Here is a 26,929-nt window from a genome sequence, read left to right on the forward strand (position 1 = left end):
TTCGCTTCTGACAATTGTCGGGCGTGTATGATGCGCCGTTGACCGGGCGGCAAACGACAGAAGCCTGTTCGGGACATAGAAGAGCAGTTGCCCCCTTGGCTATGGATCATCGTCCAGAGATTAGTCAGGGAAAATCGTATAGTGAACTCTTGGAGGTGACCAGACAGTAATAGTAAATTGGCTCAAATGGTTCAAATGGCTCTGAGCACTATGGGACTTAACAGCTGTGGTCATCAGTCCCCTAGAACTTAGAACTACTTAAACCTAACTAAGCTAAGGACATCACACACATCCACGCCCGAGGCAGGTTTCGAACCTGCGACCGTAGCAGTCGTCGGTTCCGACTGGAGCTCCTAGAACTGCTCGGCCATCGCGGCTGCCTGTGTAATAGTGCCAGTGAGAAATTGTCTTAGCGGTGTACTGCACCAGAAGCCGTTTCACGAACTCACAAACTCGCCCTACCGTAACAGTAGCAAATCGGCCTGCACAGCAGTAGCGACGAGGCCTTTATAAAACTAGTGACCAGATTACTAAAAGTAACTGCCAAAATGTTGAATGCAAGCATGCGAACGTGAATGCAGTGTGTTATACATGTGTCGGATGCCAGTTTCCGGGATGGAGTTCCATGCTTGCTGCACTTTGTCAGTCAATACAAGCATGGTAAATGCTATTCGTGGATGACGCTGGAGTTGTCCGATGATGTCCCACATGTGCTGAATTGGACACAGATCTGGTAACCAAGCAGGCCAAGACAGTATCTTGATGCTTTGTAGAGCATGCTGGATTTCTGCAGTGGTATGTTTCTCTTTATGTACACTAGCGGCAGTAAAGTATTTTAGTATTCAGAGGACAAATTTGTTTTTCCTTCAAATTTCGTGAAAGGATCTCGCCTCAGTGAAAAATGCTTTTGTTTTAATAACTGCCACCCCAATGCGCTTATCACATTCATGACACACTCTCGACTATTTCGCGGTATTACAAAACCAGCTGTCATTATTTGGACTTTCTAGAAATCTTTCGTCAATTCTATCTGGTATCGATTCCTTAGTGTACAGCAGTACGCTAGCAGAAGACGAACAAGCATGGTACAGACTGTTTCTTTAGTAGATCTGCAGCATCTTCTACATGAACTGCAAATGAAACGCAGTCTTTGGTTTCCCTTCCCCTCAACATTATCTACGCGACCGTTCCGATTTCAGAAGTTCAGTATTGTAATTCCTAGGTATTTTATTGGATTCACGGCCTTTAGAGTTTGTGTTACATCGTGTATCCGAAATTTACCGTATTTATTTTAGTACCCTTGCACTTCACTCTTTTCCTTATTCAGAGCCGGCCGTTCGACCGAGCGGTTCTAAGCGCTTCAGTGTGGAACCGCACGAGCACTGCTGTCGCAGGTTCGAATCCTGCCTCAGGCTTGGACGTGTGTGATGTCCTTAGGTTACTTAGGTTTAATTAGTTCTAAGTTCTAGGTGACTGATGACCTCAGATGTCACGTCCCATAGTGTTCGGAGCCATTTGAATCCTATTCAAACAGAAGTGCCAGTTTTCGCACCATATAGATATCATGTATGTCATTTTGCAATTGTTTTTAGCTTGTGACGAATTTACTAAACGGTAAATTACAGCATCATCTGTAAACAATCTAAGATGGTTGCTCAGATTGTCTCCTAAATCGTTTGTGTAGGTAAGGAAGAGCGGAGGGCCTGCAACACTTGCTTGAGAAATGCTAGCGTCAGTTCTGTTTTGCTGGATGTCTTCCCGTCGGTTACAACCTTTCTAAGAGGAAATCACGAATCGAAGCTCACAGGTCAAAGGAAACTCCATAGGAATAACAGCGTAAAAAGCTAAAAACATGGAATCAGAGATCCCTAACAATAGCGCATACTACTTCATGTGAATAAAGAACTAATTCTGTTTAACAAGAACGATATTTTCAGGCATTAGTGGTATTAAGAATAGATAATTTTACTACTGATTGAGGACAGTCTACTGAACAACATTACGGTAGTATTTACTTCATTTTTAGAATAATAACTCTGACTGTTAGGGGTATGTTTTCAGGTCGCCTAGTACCTCCAAGTACGTGTGGGAAGATCATGCCATTCATGCTTATTTAACCTGGGCAGCAGGTCAAGTGTTGAACTTTTTCATGTGGACGCAAAACGCTTAGTCTGGACTGCCAGGCATAGTCCACTCACTACATAGTGGTGCAGTTACAACTGTGTAGAAATTATCATATTGTGTTTGCGGGAACATCGTTAGACGCAAAGAAAAACGACTAACATACTGAAGAGAGTACATATTAAGCTGAGAATGATCGTAATATTTGCATTTATATGCGTATGAAACGTCCCCTTAGAAAAATTATACATGACTGTGCAGAAACTGACACACAATATTATTAGCGCAACTCAATCTAACTTTCAAAAATCCCTACAAAAGAAAGGCCCTGACTAACAATAACCTATACCTTTCGTGAATCACTTACCTCACAAAAATCTTCGTTACTCACACTACTGCAATACAGCAAGCGCCACTACTGCCAGCTAAATAAAAGATTCAAACTACTGAAGGCACTAACTACTGATAGGCATAGTTAGCAAAAGAAAGATTTTGATAGAGAACAAAGAATGTATTTACCTTAATAGTGTTCAAAAGTCATAATATATATAGTAGTTCCTGACATCCAGTCTTACAAATGTACTGTCTCTGATGGACACACGTCTCTCAAAAATCCGCCATCTCACTTCCCCACATCCACCACTGCTGGCGGCTCACCTCCAACTGCGCAACGCTACGCGCTCTTAACAGCCAACTGCTCAACACTACAATAGCGAACACAATGCAAACCAGCCACAGACTGCACACAGCACAGCCAGTGATTTTCATATAGAGCGCTACGTGGCGTTCCCAATACATAAACCTATACAGCCTACTTACATAGGGAATGATTAAATAAATTTGAAGATAAGTTAAAATGGTTCTTCCGCACTTATGATAAATGCACAACAGTTACTTATTTTGAAAAATCTGATGTACAATCCTGACTCTTCTATTATCTATGTGTACCTTTAACACTATGCTACCTCGCCACATAAAAACTTTCAAGAACGATTGCATGATAACTGTTCACTGTCTCTGTCAGTGGAATAAGACTTTGTAGTGGAGTAAGACTAAATCAGCGAATACAAAACTTTCCTATCATCATTTTGTATTAAACTAATTTTAAACCAATTTGTACGCGAATTTCAGACCACAGAAATATGAACATTCCCGAAGTATTCACACCGAATTGAAATACCAGAATCAAAGGGAAGAGACCAGAGGGGAGACCGAGCAGCACGATTTGATGAAATAGCTCTCGCGATGGAACGCACACTGAATTCTGCCTTTGTCAGCAGATCAAACCCTTGTGGCGAAAAGGGATTCCGGTCGCAGATTAATGCCGTTGGTAGTCCGACCACTAAAATCTAGAGAATCAAGACCGGTGGCTGGTGGCGTAGCTTTAATTCCGGGACTCCCATTAGTGCTTGTTGCCTTACCTGACGATTGTCTCTAAGCTCCGCAACAGAAACAAGGTCTGGGTAGGTTCGCGTTCCGAAGGCTTCTTAGAGAAGGAGGTTACGAGTTCGAGTACCTCTTAACACATTAGTGTGTGGTTTCATTAATCCCCTGCTCTGCATATACAGGATGTAACGGTTGTAAGTACAGATAATAAGTGCAGGTAGCTTTACTGCTGACTGAGGACGGTGTACGGAACATTACACCAGTATTTACGTCATTTGCAGCCTAATAATTATGGCTATTAGGAGCAGTATGTTTTTTGGTTGAACATGTGACAAGAGTAAGCCACTAATGCAGATTTTCCCCTGTGAAGCAGTTCAGCGTGTGCGCAAAACTTGTAGTCTGTATTGACAGGTGTCATCCACTTAGTGATGATGTTACGACCGTGCAGAAAACATCATGTAATAATTTTTTTCGCACATTTGCGGGAAGAGTGTTAGATGCAGAGAAAAACAGCTAACACACAAAAGTTGGTACATATTAAGGCACCAAAAATAAAAATATCTGCTCTTTTACGTGTTACACCCTGTACACAACTTAAAACAATGTTAACCAGGAATTTCATTTGAGATATTATTTCCAAATAAAAAGTAAACAAGTCCATTATGATCCGTAAATATAGTATTATAGAAACAGCAGAATTAAAGTAACTAATTTAGAACCTTAATTAAATTTTGTTGACCTTTTTCCTCCCACCTAAACTTTCCACTACCGCCTAATAATTCAACTTCTAGTAAGGCTGAAAAGTATTCGTAATGACAAATAACACAGCTTCATGACTTTACAGTACCTTTCTCTTACACGAAATTTTTATGTAGGCGAGATGGTTGTACCTGGAGAATACTGTACCTAGGAACACAAGTTGTTACCTCTCTAGTCTGTCAGTCTCTTCACGGATTTTAGAATCACGTGAAGAAACTTGCAGTAGAGATCGCCATAACAATTTTTCCACATTTTCTTGCAGTTTTCCTTATTGTGAGACATGAAATGGTGTTCTGCCTAGTTTTTGTAAATATTACGAGATCTACATATATATAATACATCAGAGCTACTGGAAGGATTATGTTAATTCTTTAGTTGCAGTTTTCCACGGTGAGTGGAAAAGTCGCACTTCGTCAGTCGTGAAATATCTTGTATCATGAAACAGAAGTTCTCTACTCTGGAGCGAGTCACATTTCTAAATGAACTGAGTTTCTTTAATGTCTTAACATTTTTCTGTATGTTAAAAACGAGAACGTGTCAGTTGGCAATAGATTCTACTTCGAAATGTTTCTAATTTGTAAATATTTATTGATAATACTCCTTCTCATTATGATTTAGCTTACTGATTACTGGTATAAGTAGAGTAATAACGCAACACAGGCTATTAAAACAGTATTGACAAGATTTTCTTCATCGTAACCCTTTTAAATCTGGATAGAATATCTGTTTCCAGGTAGATGACCACAGCATGTACCTTGGAACCGTCTATAACATTTGGAAAAACCTCACTTTTCCGGAGTAATTTTTGTAATTGTAGAAGTTGAAGCAAATACTATCCACTCAAAAAGGAACTGGGGGGGATGGGGGGAGGGGTTAGATGCTGACGTTTGAAGTTCTTCCAAAGTTCAACATTCCCACCTATATGCAGATAATTAGGATTGGTACAGTGTACGACTGAAGCCGTTAGTCGAAAAACAGCAAACAACTGCGTGAACGCCAGATCCTGATTGCTGAAAAACTGACAATGAATTCTTTAGGTATTACCAGGTTCTTTTAAGGCCTGCTTTTCGTGTCATACTTACACAAATACTGTGTCACTGTATTGGATTGTGGAGAACATCATTCTAAAACGAATCACAGATTTGTTCTGAACCGTAGAAACTGTTACTGAAAGTATTTTATTCGTGGCTCCTATATTTACTTTAAAATATAGGGGATACTACAGGAGGAACGTCACGCCTGGAAGCTGGAAGGAAACTTTGGAGGTCTTCATTTTTAGAAAAATAAGAAACCGTTCATTTAAACATTTTTGTAATAAAATTTGCATATGAAGATGACAAAAAGTAAAATAGTTCGTTTCATATATCAATTACCTGACACATCTTACAAGTAAGCTGGGATACATCGTCAGCACTGTCTACGTCAGCACACAGTTATCTGCCCACTGCTGCAAGAGACGTAAGTCAGGTTGGCGAGTCGGGAATCCAAGGACCCAATTTCTTCAGCCATTTTAGTTTCGTTGTGAAATGTGTGAATGAATATGTTTCGTTCTGCGAGTTAGTATCCTAATCTGCGTAGTTCTTACATAGCAATACCAAAACCTCGCAGACCCTGAAGATATTTGACAAATTCTAACTCTTACTTAAAAAAAAAACAATGGATATCTTCTGCAGGTTTTGTCAATTGTTGAAAGAGGGTTGCTCTTTTTTCAGTGTTGTGTATCGTTTTAAAGTAGTCAAAGGCACGAAAAACTGCTTCGGTGCTTTCTCGTGGGTCATCGTGTAAGTAGGCTGTTTAAGTTTCTATGTTGGTAACGTCACGTAGCGCTCTGTATGAAATTCACTGACTGCGCTGTGGTGCTGTATGCAGTCTGTGGCTGATTGGCATTGTTGGAATATTCGCTACTGTAGTGTTGGGCAGTTGGGTGTGAACAGCGTGTACCGTTGCGCAGTTGGAGGTGAGCCGCCAGCAGTGGTGGATGTAGGGACAGAGATTGGCAGAATTTTGAGAGCGGATGATCTGGACGTGTGTCCATCAGAAAGAGTAAATTTGTAATATTGGATATCATGAACCGATATGTATATATTATGACTTTTGAACACTATTAAGGTAAATACATTGTTTGTTCTCCATCAAAATCTTTCATTTGCTAACTATACCTATCAGTAGTTAGTGCCTTCAGTAGTTAGAATCTTTTATTTAGCTGGCAGTATTGGCGCTTGCTGTATTGCAGTAGTTTGAGTTATGAAGATTTTTGTGAGGTAAGGTATAGGTTATTGTTAGTCAGGGCCATTATTTTGTAGGGATTTTTTAAAGTCAGACTGCATTGCGCTAAAAATATTGTGTGTCAGCTTAAGCAGTCATTTATAATTTTTCTAAGGGGACGTTTCATATGGCGACCCTGCCAGGATTCGAACCTGGAATCTTCTGATTATCTGAGCTCAGTAGATTTAAGTTAACTTAAGAGGGGGTAGACTAAGGAGCAAATGTTGAAATAAGAGGGAATCAAATAACGTAGAGGTTTTCCAGTACGTTCATTTATATAATTTTCTAAGGGGATGTTACAATCGTTATTAATTACCAATTAAACAGCTTGTTCCATGTTTTTCGTTGACCAGTTTTGTTATTCCATTTTCCATACATAATGGCGTACATTCTGCAGAAGAGAAATGCAAACCATGCCGCAGAATTCGTCAAATGAAGAATAAGAGGCGACTGGGGAGGAATGGACTATACCAGTAGACCACTCCGACCCGAAGGCATATCTATTGAGAAAATACTCAGTATCTACAGAAGAAAAAATTACCAACTGGATTGCGTAGAAAGATAGCTAATAACATGCTGATCGAGATGGAGTACACATTGATTGTGACAAAAATAAAAATAAAAAATGTGACAGCCTTACCATAGATGGATATGTTCCTGAAAAATATAATAGATGAGTGAATTCGTTCACTTTTGTAGGTTACGCAACTCACGTAAAACGACAGTTACAACATAACTAAACCATAACAGACTTCGGTTCCTTAAATACTTGTCAGTCTGAGTGCACCCAAGCGCCTTAGACAAAATTAGACGAACGAGACTGTTCTGTCCTGGTAATACATTCCGCTCTGGCCTCCCGTAAACCTAATTGCAGGCCGGGGAAAAGTATTAAAGTGTAGATATAGGTTGTCGGAGGATGATTCCTAGCAAATAGTCCATGTGGCACCTTTTGGGTAATGGAATACGGGGCACGTACTAGTGACGATTGGATTCAATTCCCCATTAACCATATAGATGCAAGCTTTTCCGTGGTTTCCCTAAATCTATTAAGGCGAATTCCAAGATGATACCTTTGGAAAAGAAACCGTCGATGTATTTTCCCATTCCTGCTGAAGACGAGTTTGTGCTTGGTCGCTAATGCTAGTCCCATCAACGAACCGTTAAACCTTAATATTCCTTTTTCCTTCTGGTGTTCCCGGTTGTAATTTTAACTACCAGCTCAACGTCTAAAACTAGTGGAAATTTCGACCCTTTATTAGCGACCAGATTCTAGTAGGAAGACTGAAAAATGTAAAGAAGAGAGAGGAGTAAGTGGAGGAAGAGGGGGGGGGGGGGGAGGGGTGGAAACACAATTCTTGTACGAAGAGTTACGCTATGCGCTCTTTAAAAGGACTTGTTACGAAGGTAATTAATTCTGTATAGGGCGCGGCTGTTTGCGGTGTTGCGAAGAGGCAGTTCAAGCTTCTTAAAGGCCATCGCTTTACATGCAGCCCCTGTACTCCGCCCTATGGATTCCGAACGACGGACTCTCTCGAGCTGTATAAGCAGCTATGAATTTTTAAAGGAGAAAGAGGAACTGAGTGCTCCCGTTTTCGTCTTTTTCTTTCCGTGACCTGGAGTTTAACGGCCCGTCGATAAAGAACTGAGAAAGGCCGCATTAATTCTGCTATCATACTGTACTTCATTTTAATGTTGAATAGAAAAATCTGTTAGGTAAAGCTGTAGCAAGTTTGAAATACATGCAATATTTCATACTTTTGTAAACAGGTTCAGACAACCGACACTTACGTAATTTCAAAGCTTGTCACTCTAAACGATGAGTCAGTCTCTCACCTAATCATAAAAGTAAATAATCTTCACCATGTACGAAATTTAAGTCACATGTACATAAAATATGGTCAAAATTTACATTTCACAACTGTATCGACTTACTCACGTTTAGTGTAGCAAAATCTGTATTACGCACAGAGAACTGCATAAGGCTAGTGGCATTCACTAAAAATGGACGGTTGTTCTGAAAACAGCATTTACTAATAGTCGTTTGCAAGAAGGAGTATAGCCATTCGTTTTACTACACCCTCTGCACAGCTTACGCGATGGAACTATCAGCCATATGACACACTCGCAAATGTCGTCGTATTTCGCCCCTAAATATTAGAATAAGCTGTTTTGAGAGTCGTTGCAGTAGTATTTTTGGGCGTTTTTAATTCGCAGAATAGAAAAGTGGACTGCTTTCGTAATGTGAAACTCGACCCAGTCAGTTTTCGTGGACCTTTGGCGTCATAAAATTGGCTGAATGAGTTGAATAGGAATGAAAGTTCCAAAATAGTCCTACGAGTATACTATCGTGGCGGATGACTTACGGGAAAATCATTGAAAGATGTTTTTGTCTAGATTCAAAAAATGGTTCAAATGGCTCCCAGCACTATGGGACTTAACTTCTAGGTCGTCAGTCCCCTAGAACTTAGAACTACTTAAACCTAACTAACCTAAGGACATCACACACATCCATGCCCGAGGCAGGATTCGAACCTGCGACTGTAAACGGTCGCGCGGTCCCAGACTGAATCGCATAGAACAGCTCAGCCACACCAGCCGGCCTCGTCTAGATTGATAATGAAGCAGTCTAACAGGGAAACTATGAATTTAAAAGTTCTCGACACTGTCAGTTTTTGTTATTTACTTTATGACTAACATCTTATGTGATGCTGAACTTGCTTACTTCTAAATTTACCTCGAAGTATACCACTCTAAATTGCGTTGTTGTAATTTAAGCATCTGGCAATCAAATTTGGAGCTCCTTTTTAGTAACCGAAATTTGAGTTTAAAGTATGCTTCAATATGATTTGTGTTTTACACTAATGGAAAACGTAGGGTTATGTTTTCTGAATTTGAGGGGAGAACAGAAACAATAATCGTCAGTGTTTCTTAAGAAGACGACCAAGACTTTGACGGAAGTGAAAAACTACCTGGCACTATTCTCAACCTAGAATAATGCTATGATTGAAGCACATGGAAAAAATAAGCAATTATTTATTAGTAAGTTGTGTGCATGTAAAACTTGTTATGTGGAAAGCAAAGACTGTGTTAGTGTTTCCTGGAAAAAGTCAAGGACGATTAAACGCGTTTATTTGAACAGATCGGCAGTCATTTTTAGTCAAGATGTACGAGTGTGTTGCAGACCCCACGACACCATGGACCCAAGTTGTCAGCAAGGTACTGTGCAAGCTGGTGGTGGCTCCATAATGGTGTGGACTGTGTTCACATGGAATAGATTGGACTGGGTCCTCTCGTCCAACTGAACCAATAGGTCAGTGGAAATGGTAATGTTCGATTACTTGGGCGCAATTTGCAGACGTTCATGGACGTCATGTTCCTAAATAATGATGGAATTTTTATGGATGACAGTGAGTCATCTCACTGGTTTGAAGAACATTCTTGACAATTCGTGCGAATGATTTGGCCACCCAGATCGTCCGACATGAATCCCATCGAACATTTATGGGACATAATTGAGAGGTCTGTTCGTGCAAAAAATCCTGCAACGGCACCACTTACGCAATTACGGACATTTAAAGAGTCAGCATGGCTCAAAATTTCTGCAGGAGACTTCCGACTTGTTGAGCCTGTGATACGTCTAGTTGCTGCAGGACTCCAGGCAAAAGGAGGTCCGTTACGATATTAGGAGGTATCCTACCGTTTTTGTCATCTGACTGTAAATCTGTTAGACATGGCAAGGGATTTGAAATTGATATTGAACGGAATGTTTAGTCTGCTGAGACGGTGTTGTAAGACGAAACTCAGATAAGAGTGAAGGAATGCTGTCGAATTAAATGAGATGTTGAAGGAATCAAAATGGAAGATGAAATCTTTTCGGTAGTAAAACATGTACGATAAACACTTCAGAAAGGAAATATGATGCTACAGAAGAGTGCTGAAGATTGGATGGGTATATAGACTTGCTAGTTGGTGAAGCACTGAATGTGGCTCTAAAGGAATCTGTGCCATATGCCGGCTAAGACATCACAGTCTTCAGTTTGGCAAAAAGAGATGTGTGCAAGGTGTAAAAATCATAGAGGAAGACCGAAGGTTCAAATGAATGTAGAGTGTAAAGAGTAGGAGGCTTGCTGAGTTTTGGAAAAAAATTGCTGTTTGAAGAGCGCGCCGCAGCGCGTTGTGTGAAGCAGTCGCCCTCCGTTGCTGGCGGTGGCGCCACTGTGGCAATCGCAGCTTTGGTGTCTCCCTCTGGTGGGAAATTGGAAAGATTGCCCGTTCACGTGTATTTAAGGGGGGCGCGATGAGATCGGCAGTCGGTCAGTCGGTTCAGATTGGGGCAGTCAGTGTCTGTCTGTCGTCCGGAGTGGTAGTACGTGTTATCCCGCCAGTCTGCTCGAATTTGTTCAGGCAACGGTCATTGGCGGTTGGATCAATGGGCTGGTCGGTCGCGCACTGGAACACAAGATGACTTGTCCGCCTTGAGCGTCTGCGCATGTGGGGTCGCCACGTCAGACCAGTGGTCCACGCCGTATAGCGAGGGGTAGTGGCTTAGCTGCCGACACGAGAGCGACAGGAGTCAACCCACGACGTCGGTCTGGCCGGCGCGAGCTGCGACGCCGTGAGACGGGAGATCGGCGCGCCTTCCTGCGTCCGTTGAAGCGGCTGGTAGCGGACGGTTCGGGAGAGCGTTTTGGGGGTGCTGCGCCAGGTCTTCGCCAGACGTCGCAGTTTATTAGAAGTTAAGTGATTCGTGATACGTGGTTCCATTTACTAGTTAAATTCTACTTGTTTTCTTAGTCAGTCTCTCGTCCCCAGCTTGCTCTTCTGTCTCTCGTCTGCATTTGTTAGGCAGTTAGTCTGTCTGTCTGCCGTACGTTAATAGCTGCCTCTGTCATGTTTGTCGGATTCGGTGTTAACGAATTTATTGCTTGAATTGTAACGGCCGAATTCCTGAAATATGTTTTTATCTTGCCTATCATCTTGAGAGGCGGTTATGTGTAAGATAGAGCATTTTTGGCCAACCTTGATATTTTATGTAAGACTGCATTTCATGGGGTTTTATTTGAATGGTCATTTTAGTATATAAAGTTGCCACCCTTCCACCGTAAGAGTTTCTTTTTTTTAAAATCAAGTTGCACCTTTGGTGGCAAGTTAATCTTTTAATGTTAGTGTTTTGTACCACTTCCATCCCTCCTACATAGTGCATAGTTTATGTGCTTTTGTGAGTTGATAAAATTTTTAGTTTAAAGTAGTCTGGTGTGTTGCAGATTTGCACCAGTGTACTCTTTCAGAGGTTGTTGTGGGCGGTCGTGATTACGGGCGTGTCAAAAGGGAGCGGAAAGGTTCTCAGCCCGAAAGCTCGTACAGTCAAAAATTTGTACTTTCTGCCTCTGAATAAATTGTAACTTGATATTTAGAGTGTGCTTTCTGATTCTAATTTTAAATCTGTATCTAAAAAAAGGGCTTTTAGGAATAAAGTTTCCATTTGTTGAAAGAAATTTCATTTATTTTCATCAGTTATCCACTGGCAACTACTTCCACGCTCGCATAGTGTGATTAAATATGTTAATGTTCTTGATGAATCGCTAGTAAATAAATCAAATTCTTAAGAAAAAGTTTCGAAAGTAAAATTCACGATTTACTTGCACAGGATAGACTAGCGACACTTACATCAAACCGGATCACAGCAACAATACGAAAACTCGATACCAACAGGCTCCTCAGCGGGGTGTTAAATAGCTAGAACTATTTTAATAAGACGAAACGAGAAAACTTTGTAGGTATTTTAGAATACTCCACCTAGCCGCAAACTTGAGGCAGCAAGAAACGAGCGGGCGTGCGCCAGAAAGGACAACTATGCACTAATGACGCATTCCGCCGACGCGGCGCAGCGGGGCACCTGAGAACGCAGTGTGGCGGTCGTTACCGCCTCGCTAAAGATAGAAGCGCAGCGTTCCGGGAACGGCCCTTCCGGCGGCGGGGCGGGAATTCCTACCGGACCGCAGTTACTGGAACTGTGACTGCCCGCTGCCGCCGCCGCCGCCTTCTCCAGCGCTACGGTGCCGACCTCCGGCCATTCCAGTTAGCGCGTCTAGCCTAGACCGCCACGATGCATGACACCGCAGGATGGAGGCTGCTGTATCCGGACGTGTAAGCAGCACTTAACATTTTTTCCTTATGACCCTGGAGATTAGAGTTGGGGGAAGAGACCAAACAGTGAGGTCATTGGTCTCATCGGATTAGGGAAGGAATTCGGCCGTGTCTTGCCAAAGGAACCATCCCAGCATTTGCCTGAAGCGATTTAGGGAAATCACGGAAAACCTAAATCAGGATGGCCGGACTCGGGATTGAACCGTCGTCCTCCCGAATGCGAGTCCAGTGTGCTAACCACTGCACCACTTCGCTCTGTGGGAGATTAGAGCGGTGGAGTATACACACTGTGGCCTCATGGCTATTTTACTGAGAGTGTTGTGACCAAACGAAACTACTGTCGTCCGGACACAAATGGCCGGCAGGAGGTGCCGAGCGGTTCTAGGTGCTACAGTCTGGAGCCGCGCTACAGTCTGGAACCGTGCGACCGCTACGATCGTAGGTTCGAATCCTGCCTCATGGGTGGATGTGCATGATGTCCTTAGGTTAGTTAGGTTTGAGTAGTTCTAAGTTCTAGGGGACTGATGACCTCAGAAATTAAGTCCTATAGTTCTCAGATTCAATTTGAACCGGACACAAATGTCGGTTGTTCTGTTGGCTGAAGAGCGGACGTAATTAGTTTCATACTTAATTTTAATCCATTAATGATGAACGTCGCTCTTGAAGGTACATGATTCACAATATCAATATCAATAGTAACTGAATATGGTGTCTTGCTAGGTCGTAGCAAATGACGTAGCTGAAGGCTATGCTAAACTGTCATCTCGGCAAATGAGAGCGTATGTAGGTAGTGAATCATCTTTAGCAAAGTCGGCTGTACAACTGGGGCGAATGCTAGGGAGTCTCTCTAGACTAGATCTGCAGTGTGGCCGCGCTCGGTCTGCAGTCACTGATAGTGGCGAGACGCGGGTCCGACGTATACTAACGTACCGCGGCCGTTTTAAAGGCTACCACCTAGCAAGTGTGGTGTGTAGAGGTGACACCACATCGGTAATCTGATTGCTCTGGGAGGAGTCTCATCAAACTAGGATTCACATCAGGCGAATTTTGTCACCGAAACATTAGCGTGAGTTCACTATAATGCCCCTCAGACCACAGTAGACCTATTCTGGCTCCAAGACACTGACTATTACGGTGCTGAAAGAAAACGTCGCCGTCGGGGAAGACACCAAGCGTGAAGGGATCCAGGTCCATCGCAGCTGTCAGCGTGTCTTCGATTACTACCACAGGTCCCATGCAAACTCAGGAGAATGTCTCTCATACCATAATATTGCTCCCGACAGCCTGCGTCTGAGACGCGCTGGACGTTTCGAGCTGCCATTCGCTTCGATGCGACGCCATCGACCTAGTGTAGCAAAAATGTTATTCACGTGAAGAGTCAACACTTTTTCATGGATCGAGGTCGAATCTCGATGGTCCCGTGCCCACCGTAATCGTAATTCATGATGTTGTGTCAACATGTGGACACGTATAGGTGAACTGCTGCAGAATTCCGTTTTCAACAATGTTCGATGAACGGTGAGCTCCGAAACACTTTTGCATGGTGCTCTTTCGGTAGAGATGCAACAAATCACCATCTATCCTACTTTATAGAGCAGACCAGCCTCCAAATCGTACGTTCTGTGAAGAGCCCTGGACGACCAACTATTTAGCAGTTAGTGGTAGTTTCACTGTCCTACCTCTTTCCGCAGATGCTCACGACAGTAGCACGTGATAATTCGACCTGCTCCAACGTTTTCGAGATACTCGTTCAGAGGCTCTGCGTAATAATAATCCGCCCATTGTCATAGTCGCTTACCTCAATGGAGTTCCAGATGTGCAGCCCATATCTTCACTAGAGTGATCCCCCGTCCGTGTTTGCTCCGCTTCAGTGCCGCAATGGGAGACAATTATGGGGTTTCAAGTAAGTGGTCCTTTAATTGTGTTGCGCAGTGGAGTTAAGGACATTCTTTAAGAAGCAGAAAAGGAAGACGACAGATTTTTTAAGAAAAAATGAAAGATGGACAGAAAAATAAAATAAAATATTTTTCTACCACCGACACCGTGCAGGGGACAGACCTTACAAAACTTCAAGCAATACTTCACTGCTGCTGTTAGTGTACTATGGTATATACAATGGTGAATGGTGAATAATTCTCTGCTCTGTTGTACGCCTATTTTATTCGGATTACAGGTTTTACATGACTGATGGTTGCTAAAAGCCAGTCACGGTCTAGTCTGTCCAAGTCAAGCTTGCGTTTTCGGTGTTATCCACATGTGTATCTGTGTTCGTCACAGTGTCAGTGGATTTTTGAGTTCGGGAATCTGCTTCATCCATTCGTACCCTTCTGTTTCGTCGTTCAGACTCGTACTAAAGTACTCCTGAGACCGCATTTGTTACGTATGTCCAGCACTGCATCTCTTTCTACTAAGGACCATTTGCCTTGCGTCCAAACGATCTTTGCGTCGCCACCTGCGTCGCGTGCAGTCACACTGGCCACACCAACTCCGAACCGATGCACTCTTGGTGGTATTAGGCGCACGACACAAATTAACGCGACACACTTGTTTGCGGATTTTGTTGCAATCAGTTATTGGCGAGTCTGGAATAATTCTCTGCTCTGTTGAACTATCAAATGAGTCTAAATAACGGAATTAAGGGAAGACAGAGCTCGCATAGGAAACTATAGGTTTTATTTTCTTCCGCGCACTGTTCGAAAGTGGAAGAGTAGACAATTGTGAAGATAGTTCGATGTACCCTCTGCCATGCACTTAAGTCTGATGCAGAGTATCCTTTTAAATGTAGATGTAGTTGAGGGTGAAAGGAGGAGGGAGATGGAGATGGAGTGAGAGGCTACCTAACTACTAGGAAACGCAACAAGATTTCCTCATTCGGGGGAAGCGGAGGGGGGGGGGGGAGGGGGTTGGCTCACAAATTCAGAGTTAATATTTCATTTATTTATTTTTTATTTACCTGCTCTAATTAGGCCCATGAGGACCTCTTTTACATCGGAACACGGTTTCGCACATACAGTATCTACTGTATCATAGTTGCTTAAGAAATTATACTGACTACGAACTAGTGAAATTAATACAGGCAGTACTTGTATTACGGCAGCTGGTGCCACCTGCGATTCTTTGTTGAACACTTGAACACTCAGGTGATATAATTGATGTGGGATAGCAATATAGAGATACACAATGCAGCTAGTATCGCGTACACAAGGTGTAAAAGGTAAGTGCATTGGCGCAGCTGTCATTCGTAGTTAGATGATTCATGTCAAAAGGTTTCCGACGTGATTATGGCCGCATGACGGGAATTAGCAGACTTCGAACGCGGAATGGTAGTTGGAGCCAGACGCATGGAACATTTCATGAGGGAAATCGTTAAGGAATTCAATGTTCCGAGGTACAAAGTATCAAAGTACGCCGAGAAGACCAAATTTCAGACATTATCTCCCATCACTGACAATGCAGTGGACGGCCTTCACTTAACAACCGAGAGCAGCGGCGATTGTGTAGAGTAGTCAGTGCTACAGACAAGCAAGACGGCGTAAAACGAAAGTAGGAATCATTGAGGGACGTACTGCGAACGTGTCTGTTACGACAGTCTGGCGAAATTTGGTGTTAACGGCCTACGTCAGCAGAGAATCGACGCAAGTGCCCTTGCTAAGAGCACTACGTCGGCCGCAGGTTCCTGACCACATCGCTTGGATTCTAGACGACTGAAAAATCAAGGACTGGTCGTATGTGTCCCGATTACAGTTCATAACAGGCGACGGTAGGATTGGAGTGTAGCACAGACCTCAGGCAAAGTCATGGATCCACGTTCTCAACAAGGCACTGTACAAGCTGGTGGTGGTCCCATAATGGTAATGGCTGCGTTTACATAGGATGGAGTGGGTCCTCTTTCTCAACTGAACCGATAATTCACAGGAAATGGTTGTGTTCTGCTACTCGGATTTCACATCACAGATTACGATGTGTCATGCCACTGGACAACAGTTGTACGCGGTTAGCTTGAAAAACCTTGTGGACGACACGAGCGAATGATTTAGCCACTCAGATAGCCCAACATAAATGCCATCGAATATTGATGGAACGTAATCGAGAGGTGAGTTCGTGCACAACACTTCCGCATTTATGGACAGCCTTAGAGTCAGTATTGCTCACCATTTCCTCAAGGCATGTCCAAAGACTTGCTCAGTCTACGACAACTCGAGTCGCTGCGCTACGCCGGAGGAGGTCGAGACGACTTTTGCCATCTCTTCTGTACCTCTACAGAGATTTTGACACCCACTCAGCCAGGTAGCTCTTCGCTGAAGCCGTCGAGTCTGAGGACAGGGATTCCCTTCGAGCTCCCTTGAAATTCGAAAGCCATATGGCGTTGGGAAGAACTGTTGTGATATCTGCTACCAATGTGACATCATTTACTGACCTTAGACATCACTTCAGAGCTCTGGCCTTTTCTCCACATGTGTCGGCGGCTTGTTGTTTCAGTCGTCCCTGACCCCGGGGGTGATGCTGCAGATCGTCACGCTCTTATACACTACTGGCCACTAAAATTGCTACACCACGAAGATGACGTGCTACAGACGCGAAATTTAGCCGACAGGAGGAAGATGCTGTGATATGCAAATGATTAGCTTTTCAGAGCATTCACACAAGTTTGCCGCCGGTGGCGACACCTACAACGTGCTGACACGAGGAACGTTTCCAAACCATTTCTCATACACAAACAGCAGTTGACCGGCGTTGCCTGGTGAAACGTTGTTGTGATGCCTCGTGTAAAGAGGAGAAATGCGTACCGCCACGTTCCCAACTTTGATAAAGGTCGTATTGTAGCCTATCGCGATTGCGGTTTGTCGTATCGCGACATTGCTGCTCGCGTTGGTCGACATCCAATGACTTTTAGCAGAATATGGAATCTGTGGGTTCAGGAGGAGGGTAATATAGAACGCCGTGCTAGATACCAACGGCCTCGTTTCACTAGCAGCCGAGATGACAGGCATCTTATCCGCATGGCTGTAACGGATCGTGCAGCCACGTCTCGATCTCTGAGTCAACAGATGGGAATGTTTGCAAGACAAGAACCATCTGCACGAACAGTTCGACGACGTTTGCAGCAGCATGAACTATCAGCTCGGACCATGGCTGCGGTTACCCTTGACGCTGCATCACAGACAGGAGCGCCTGCGATGGAGTACTCAACGACGAACCTGGGTCCACGAATGGTAAAACGTCATTTTTTCGGATTAATCGAGGTTCTGTTTACAGCATCATGATGGTCGCATTCGTGTTTGGCGACATCGCGGTGAACGCACATTGGAGGCGTGTATTCGTGTTCGCCATACTGGCGCATCACCCGGCGTGATGGTATGGTTACCCGTCTCGGTCACCTCTTGTTCGCATTGACGGCACTTTGAACAGTGGACGTTACATTTCAGATGTATTACGACCTGTGATTCAAATGGCTCTGAGCACCTGTGGCTCTACTCTTCATTCGATTCCTTGCGTACCCATATATTTCACCAGGATAACGCACGACCGCATGTTTCAGGTCCTGTACGAGCCTTTCCGGATACAGAAAATGTTCGACTGCTGCCCTGGCCAGCACATTCTCCAGATCTCTCACCAGCTGAAAAACGTCTGGTCAACGGTGGCCGAGCAACTGGCTCGTCACAATACGCCAGTCACTAGTCTTGATGAACTGTGGTATCCTGTTGAAGCTGCATGGGCAGCTGTACCTGCACACGCTATCCAAGCTCAGTTTGACTCAATGCCCAGGTGGTTGTTCTGGGTACTGATTTCTCAGGATCTATGCACCAAAATTGCGTGAAAATGTAAACACATGTCAGTTGTAGTATAATATATTTGTCCAATGAATAACCGTTTATCATCAGCGTTTCTTCTTTGTGTAGCAATTTTAATGGCCAGTAGTGTAAAATTACTGATTGGCTTTTGAGCCAAATTTCAAATTTCTGCTCCGACAAGGAAACAATTACAGGGATTCATAAAACTGTAACTGTGGTAGGCAGTGTGAAGTAGGATGAAGTTAATTCCTTTGATTAAGTAATGCTAATGTGTGTGTCGTCTGGAAAGGGACGGTTATTTTCTGTGTCTCCAGAGTGTCATTTTAACCTGAGTGTAGTACTGGACGCGCGAGAGGGCGGATGTTGCGGGTACGTGATTGTCGCATGAGCCGCAGTGGTCGAGTTGGTGACGAGCACGCGTGGCGGCGTGTCAATCAGCCGCAGGAAGTGCAATCAGCAACGTGTTCCGTACGGCAGCGCCGTTCGTATGGTGGAATCGGTGGACTAGCATGCGGCGCGTCGCCAGGGGCCGGCTTGGTGCAGCAGCTAACGTGTCGGCAACGAAGGGCTGTGCCAAAAGGTGTCATCGTGAGTCACTGCACGGCGAGAAACGAGCGAGTTCTGGGCAGAGCTGAGAGCGAGGGCCTCTAGAAATTGTTGTGCCACCGTACTGTCAGCCTGATGTCTTTACCGTCTGCACGGGGCGTGTTCTCTGTGTGGACACAGCAGCCTGGTGGGGTGGTTGGTGTCTTTTCCCAGCCCGATCGACGCTTGTTCGACGGATCTTTAGTAGTGCACATCGTTTAGGGACTCTTAAAAGGTTTGGTTAATTCACTGAAGCACCAAAGAAACTGGTATAGACATGCGTACTCAAATTCAGAGATATGTAAACAGACAGAATACGGCGCTGCGTTGGTCAACGCCGATGTAAGACAAGTGTCTGGCGCAGTTGTTAGATCGGTTACTGCTGCTCCAATGGCAGGTTGTTAAGATTTATGTGACTTTGAACGTGGTGCTATAGTCGGCACACGAGCGATGGGACACAACATCTCAGAGGCAGCGAAGAGGTGGGGATTTTCCCATACGACCATTTCACTAGTGTACCGTGGATATCAGGAATCCGTTAAAACATCAAGTTTTTGACATTGCTGCGGCCGGAAAAAGATACAAGAACGGGACCAACGACGACTGAACAGAATCGTTCAACGTGACAGAAGTATAACTCTTCTGTTAAATGCTTCGGATTTCATTGCTGGGCCATAACCGAGTCAGCGTACGAATCATTCAACGAAACCACTTCAGTATGGGCTTTCAGAGCCGAGGAGCCACTCCTGTACCGTTGATGACTGCACAACACAAAGCTTTACGCCTCGCTTGGGCACGTCATCACCGACACTGAACTGTTCGAATGGCTCTGAGCACTATGGAACTTAACATCTGAGGTCTATCAGTCCCCTAGAACGTATAACTACTTAAATCTAACTAACCTAAGGACATCACACACATCCATGCCCGAGGCAGGATTCGAACCTGCGACCGTAGCAGTTGCGCGGTTCCGGACTGAAGCGCCTAGAACCGCCTGGCCATCGCGGCCAGCCACACTGAACTGTTCCTAACTGGAAATATGTTGCCTGGTCGGACTAGTCTCGTTTCAAATCGTACCGATTGGATGGGCGTGTATGGCAATGGAGACAAGCTCATGAATCCATGCACCCTGCATGTCAGCAGGTGACGTCTAGATGCTACTCTGACAGGTGACACCCACGTAAGCATCCTGTCTGATCACCTGCACCCATTCATGTCCACTGTGCATTCCGACGGACTTGGGCAATTCCAGCAGGGCAGTGCGACACCATACACGACCAGAAATGCTACAGAGTGGCTCCAGGAACAGTCTTCTGAGTTTAAACACTTCCACTGGCCACCAAACTCCCCAGACATACAGATTATTGGGCATATCTGGGATGCCGTGTAACGTGCTGTTCAGAAGATATCTCCACCCCTTCGTAGTCTTACGGATTTATGGACACCCCTGCAGAAATCATGGTGTCAGTTTCCTCCAGCACTACTTCAGACATTAGTCGAGTTCATGCCACGTCGTGTTGCGGCATTTCTGTGTGCTCGCGGGAACCCTACATGATATTAGGCTGGTGTACCAGTTTCTTTGGCTCTTCAGTGTAGAAGAGAGACAAGAACGGCATGTAGCGACCACCGCCAGAAACCATAATGTTTCATAAATAGTAGAGACGTAGAATTTTCTTGGAGTCTCCAGGCGCATCGTATGTACTTTTCAGTACTTGTAACAACATATGCGATGTACCCATTAAGTGACCAATATCATGAACTTCGCAGGAAGTGAAAACAGAAGAATATGTTGACATCAGTTAGCAACATATTCTTCTGTTTTCACTTCATGGACGCAATGGGCAGTTTCATTAAAATGAGAATATGAAACGTAAATTATATTTACCGTAAAAGTTTGCTGCTCTTGAGGCGGAAAATGGAACATAAGAGAAACGACCATTTCAGAGGATAGCGTCACGCTCGAAGTAAGCATTTGTGTGTCAGAGAACGATGACCTTCAAGAGCAGGAGAGTGCGGAGGTTATCGTACGAGGAACGCTCAGAAGCTGGGCTACTGAGGCCGCCGTTCTTATCGCCGAAGGCTTCGGTAACTTAATCGGGAAAAATCGTTACCTCGCCCGCCCAGAGGGAAGTCAGATACAAAGTTCATTCTAATTTAAGGACTTGTGCTAACTTTGGATTACTTGCCTTCGGTTTCTGCTCCTCAACATCGGGATAAGTTTTTCCAAAGTTAAGGCGTTGTCGCAAACGGAATTACTGAGGAGTCCCTTTGAACTTCGAGGGGAATGTTCGTAAAGAAAATTCCTGACACTCTGACGTACTAGCATTAATCAAGTCCAGAAATGTGATGAATGCACCGTGAAATACACCAGAACACTGAACTCTTCAGAAACCAGTCTTGCATATTTCTGTCAAATTAGTGCTTGCATTAAGCCAAGCATTCAGACAGATAGATCTCTTTTGATGTAATCCAGCGGTTTATGCAGTAATTACTAAGCATACATCAAAATCGCAAAACAATCCTGTTTGCTAAACATCTAAAGGGGAATGAAGTCGATCTAGAAGCGTCGCATTTCGGTATTATCATAACTTTGCGTAATCATAACTTTGTGGTGGCCAAAGCAAGAAAAATATCACAAGGATAGTGGCGCAGAGAAGTAAAGCTTACTTCAAGAAAAGACACTTGATAATGAAAAATTTATCATAAAATTGAGGTAGACGTTCCTCACCAAGCACTCTTGAAACAGAGCTCTGTATGGAAGAGAAATGTGGAACCTGTGAAATCCAAGTGAAAAGAAACAGGAAGATTTTGAAATTTATTGCTAGCAAAGAGGGGGTGGGAGGGGGTCAGATAGGTCTCCTACTCAGATAATATATTTATCGTTAGAGGAATAATTAATTAAATCACAGATAGGATTTTGTAGAGAAACAAATCAGTTGTTTATCGATTATGTGTAAAACCTTTGACAATGTAGATAGGATAATGTTGTAAGGAATACTAATCTTGAGAGGCATTTCGCACCACTTGCTAAGAGTAATCCAACAGATCTATCAAGACGCCGAAACAATCATTGCTGAAAAAGGATTTATTAAAATAATAGTAATCTTGAGAGGCATTTCGCATCACTTGCTAAGAGTAATCCAACAGATCTATCAAGACGCCGAAACAATCATTGCTGAAAAAGGATTTATTAAAATAATAACAAATTGAAGCTTCCAATGCGGATGCGAGTGTCTGCGATATATTTTAAATCTGTGTTGATTATTTCCAAAAGTAATCCGCCGTATTTTCTCGGGAGCAGATCTTTGCAGTTTCGTTCTATGCAATGTGTAGATGGAGTGGTGTCACACAGATACCGCTCATCACGTCTTTCATGCGATGCCCAGAGCCAAGGAAAAAAAATGGATATGGTTGCCGCCACGAACAAAATAATTTATAAACCGAAATTTTATGCGCTAAATCGATAGAGCGGTTTCAGATTAGTCTGGTGGGATATTTGATTTAGCGGTATATACGAGTATTGATAGTTACATCGAAACGCGCAGAGTAACCAGTACCCCATTAGCGGTTGAGCAGCACTGCTGGATGAAGGTAGCAGACACGGCGCGGTAGGGTGCTGAATGAGATGGAGAAAGTTCTTCGTATTTCATATTTTGCTGTCGCTGTTAATACACATCACAGAAAGTAATATCGAACTAGACTAACATGGGACAGATCTATCAAACGCCCCCCTCCCAAATGCCGGCCGTTGTGGTCGAGTGGTTCTAGGCGCTTCAGTCCGGAATCACGCTGCTGCTACGGTCGCAGGTTCGAATTCTGTTTCGGGCATTGATGTGTGTGATGTCCTTAGGTGAGTTAGGTTTAAGTAGTTCTAAGTCTAGGGGACTGATGACTTCATATGTTAAGTACCACAGTGCTTGGAGCCATTTGAACCCCCCACACCCCCACCCCAAATTTTCACTTTGAAATTAATTTTTTTCGTAATGGACTACAGACTGACATTTTCCGCTGACACTGGGCGTCGCATTAAAGACCTGATGAGAAGTAAATTTTTGGCCCGACTCCAGTAAGTTGTACATATCTGATGATACAGCAGACAAAACTCTCTTGAAGACTCTTGGGAGAGCTCGTTTATACTTGGTGAACATTAATAAAACCAACAAACTGCAAGGACGGATTCCTGACTGCAAAAGGAGGAAAAAAGGTACTATGAACATGTGTACGGAAATGCATCGTTGCCACGGTAGATGGCGCTGACGTATGAAAGTTTCTCTGACCACGTGCCACGTGTTCATTGTTTGTTGCAGGCTGTGTGATTGACGCAGGGTACTGTAACTAGCAAAATGGTTCCAGTATTCACATCGGGAATAAGCCGAGATGGTGTTAGTGTACGGCTGAGCAGATGAAAACGGTCGAGAGGCAGCATATCCAGTAGAACCCTGTCCTCCACATATGATGTACGCAGAGTCCGCCGCCACCCTGCACATTTGTCCGTCTGAAAGAACCCACGATCAAACAAACCCAGAAAGGCCTTATCCGTTGTGGTTGGTACTAGTATTGGTACTGCCGTGCCCCCTCTAGACGGTTTCCAGCTGCTTTGTCGTACACAAGTACCGTCTCGGCTTGTTCCCAACGCGAATACCGGAGCATCCTGTTGATTACAGCAAGCTGCGTCAATCACACAGCGTGAACCAAACAAGGAAGACACTGCAGATGGTTACAGGAACTTCGTCGCTGATGACCGCGACGTTGAGCGCCCTAAAGATTCATCAACAAACAGGGGAAACGCTCGTCATCACCCTGTATATCATATGGCAAGATCAAGGTAGGTAGAAAATTTTAATACCTTACTAAAGGTTAGCTACATATAAATCAAACAAAACTGCCACGATTAGTAAATTAAGTCTTGATGCAAAGTACAAAAGCTATAGCTTTTAAGGATCAAGTCTCAGTGTCAACCAAAAGTGTAACTAACTACTAGAAAACAGAGAGAATGGAATAATTCAGCTTCTTGGAAAATACCATCACCTTCACAAGCAGAATAAATTGAGAGATTCGATTATAGCAATGAAACCACATACAGAACAATAAAAAAACGAGAGAAAACAGATACTAATGGGTTTGTACAAACCAGAGGCAGTGCCTTGTATACTATATCAGAGTGATATTTGGACGAGAATCAACAAAAAATACAAGGCTGCGGAAATGAAGTCTGTAACAGTAGCAGATGGCTATAGAAAAATGATAGTGAATACAACAATCAGACAAGATCTAGGTCTGCTAGACTTAAAGGAACAGATGGAGGAGTGTACAACTAAATGATGTTACGTCACAAGAATAGATGATGACAGAAACCCAAAATAAAATAAAATTATCAACCAATAGGGAAAAGATCAGTAGGTATACCAAGAAAGAAGTGGACAGATCAAATAGTAATTTACAGCAGATAACAGAAGCACTAAGCAAGAAGACGTTACGGACAAATGCACAACACTTGAAGGAGGAAGAACAAGACGACTGAAGAATGTTAAAATTTTAGGCAGACAGATAGGGTTCGACGTGAACCGGTGACAAAACAGGCAATGGAAAATAAATATGGAAAACACTTATCTGGAGGACAGACAGGTTAGAGTCGATATAAGAGCAGTGGAGGGAATTTTAGGGGAAAACGATGAGTAAAACATTCAAAGAAAACTGTAGAGTATGATGACAGCGAGTAGTGATTACAAAGAAAGTGAGATCAGCGGTTAGAAGGAGATGAGATGGAGGACATCGAGCAAGTCGAGCTACACTATATATAACAGAAATAAACGAATTGTAACTGTTTACAGATAATAGGTTATGACATAACTTTAAGACAAACAGGAAGACTTGCACTTAAGATGGAGAAATAAAAAAAATAGACATTTGTGAAATTTTATTTTCAGGTCCGTCTTGATCATACAATTTTTTTCAGACTTTATGTCTTCAAATAATAAATTTATGAAATTAACAAAATTATGGAAAATCAAAATATAAGCCATTACCATATTTTTAAGAAGAATAAAAGCAGAAGGCAAGAAAGGTAATAGTGGAAGTATGTCCCTTCACCAAGTGCGTAAGACGATGACTATCTTTGAATTGTCCATCAAGCCTCTGACCGCCAGTCACGGATCATCTAAATGTAGCGTCTACTCTAGATTTCCTTATAACCAAACCTTAATCTCTAATAACTGTCTTTACAATATATTGTCAGTATTCTGCTTGGATACACAGTTGTTGAGGGTAACGTGTAGGATCGCTACCCGCGGAGCTGTGGGCTGTTATGTTAGCATAGGTATCAGAATGATTTAGTGTTTACGCGATAACCTTGGAAAAGGCCCGTCAGGCAGGTCTACAGCGTTCATTCGCGAACATCGTTTAGACCGATATTGAGGTATCTGCCATCCCTGCACATATACTGCATCCTGAGTTTTGTTGTTGACAATACCGACTTATTAAAAACAACACTGGCACTTTTTTTCAGTGAAAACATGATGTAAAAACGATCTGCACTTGCATAACAGTTCTACAAACTGACAATATTGCTCTCAAACAACACTGGTTTAGAGAACAATCACTGTACAGACACTGTACAGACGCCTTTAAAATAACAGTGATGCTCTGGCATGCACTGACCGTGAGCAAGTGACAAAGCTGATTCCATTAGCGCCGTATTTCGTACCAGATGGTAAAATAAGAGTACCTTTATGTTGATGTAAATGATAAAGTTAGTATTATAGGCACTTCCATGTAACATCTATTTTTGAAAGAAATAAAAATAACTTTATAAATTTTGAGACTGTGAAATGAATCAGTAAAGTAGAATATTATTCTCGTCAGAAAACAGTTTAGTCTTACGACAGACAGAGCACCCATCCCGAGAGAATTAAAGTAATATAAGCACAAAGAAAAGCTAAAATAACGCTCTTCGCTGCGCATCGCGTAGTGCCGTCTGGCCTAAAGGCGAGTAACGGATCATAAATTTATATAATGCCTCATTACATTCAGTAATCCCCATTTAGTGGAATGAAATACGAGAGTAACTTTTCTCTATAATGCTTTTAAACAATGCCAAGTAAGACGTTAAGGATTGTACTAACAAGTATCCGCTGTTCAGGAGTTTTCATTTTCAAAATTCTTGCAGCGGAACAGTGGACAAAAAGCGAGAAATAAATTTTAAGTCCTGAAAATCGAAGTTGAAATGTTGTGGCGCACACACCTGTTCTGTGAAGGTGTTCCTCGCAGTAGTTGACAACTTTGTAGCACACTACTGTTCGATTACTCCACTTTACGTATATCACTAGAAATATTAAATACAGTAATATATCTGTACCAATCATGTTGTGGCGTAACCACAAGCGCCGGAACGAAGACGAAGACTGCAAGAGTAAAGAAGGCGGTGAGACGACGTCGGCCAGTGGTGCGCTGATTAGGGCAGCATCGACTGCTGCAAAAAGGGAATAAAAGCGCTGCTCCTGCCACCCCCGGCCACTCAGTATTCGGAGAGTATTAGCACAATTGTAGAACGGCACTCGCAGGACAGTCATTAGTGATTCATATCCATTGCTTTTCTGGACATTGTTTATAGCCAAAAACATTACTGTTTGATTGTCGCCCATTGCTTGTGACAGTTGTTGTAAATACAAGTTAAGTATTGTCACTTCTCTTATTTGTAATAAAACTGTTAATGTGATTTTGCTTGAATTGTTGTATAGCGTTCCGAGAACGCAGCATCCTTTAGGCACCCTTTACGAGACGAGTGGGCAGGACCGCACAAATCATACAGAGCAACCTCAAGTGCCTCAAGTGTAATTGCACCATAAAATAATTACTAAGAAAATCGGATGCCAGGC

General features: G+C 43.2%; 1 protein-coding gene across 1 annotated transcript in view; it reads right to left on the reverse strand.

Annotated features, from left to right (window-relative positions):
- Nucleotides 1–26,929, reverse strand: part of LOC126338532 (serine-rich adhesin for platelets-like) — a 2,400,280-nt gene that overhangs the window by 2,182,115 nt on the left and 191,236 nt on the right. The window lies entirely within an intron of this gene.

Source organism: Schistocerca gregaria, chromosome 1 (assembly GCF_023897955.1).
Source record: "Schistocerca gregaria isolate iqSchGreg1 chromosome 1, iqSchGreg1.2, whole genome shotgun sequence".
NCBI classification, from domain to species: Eukaryota; Metazoa; Arthropoda; class Insecta; order Orthoptera; family Acrididae; genus Schistocerca; species Schistocerca gregaria.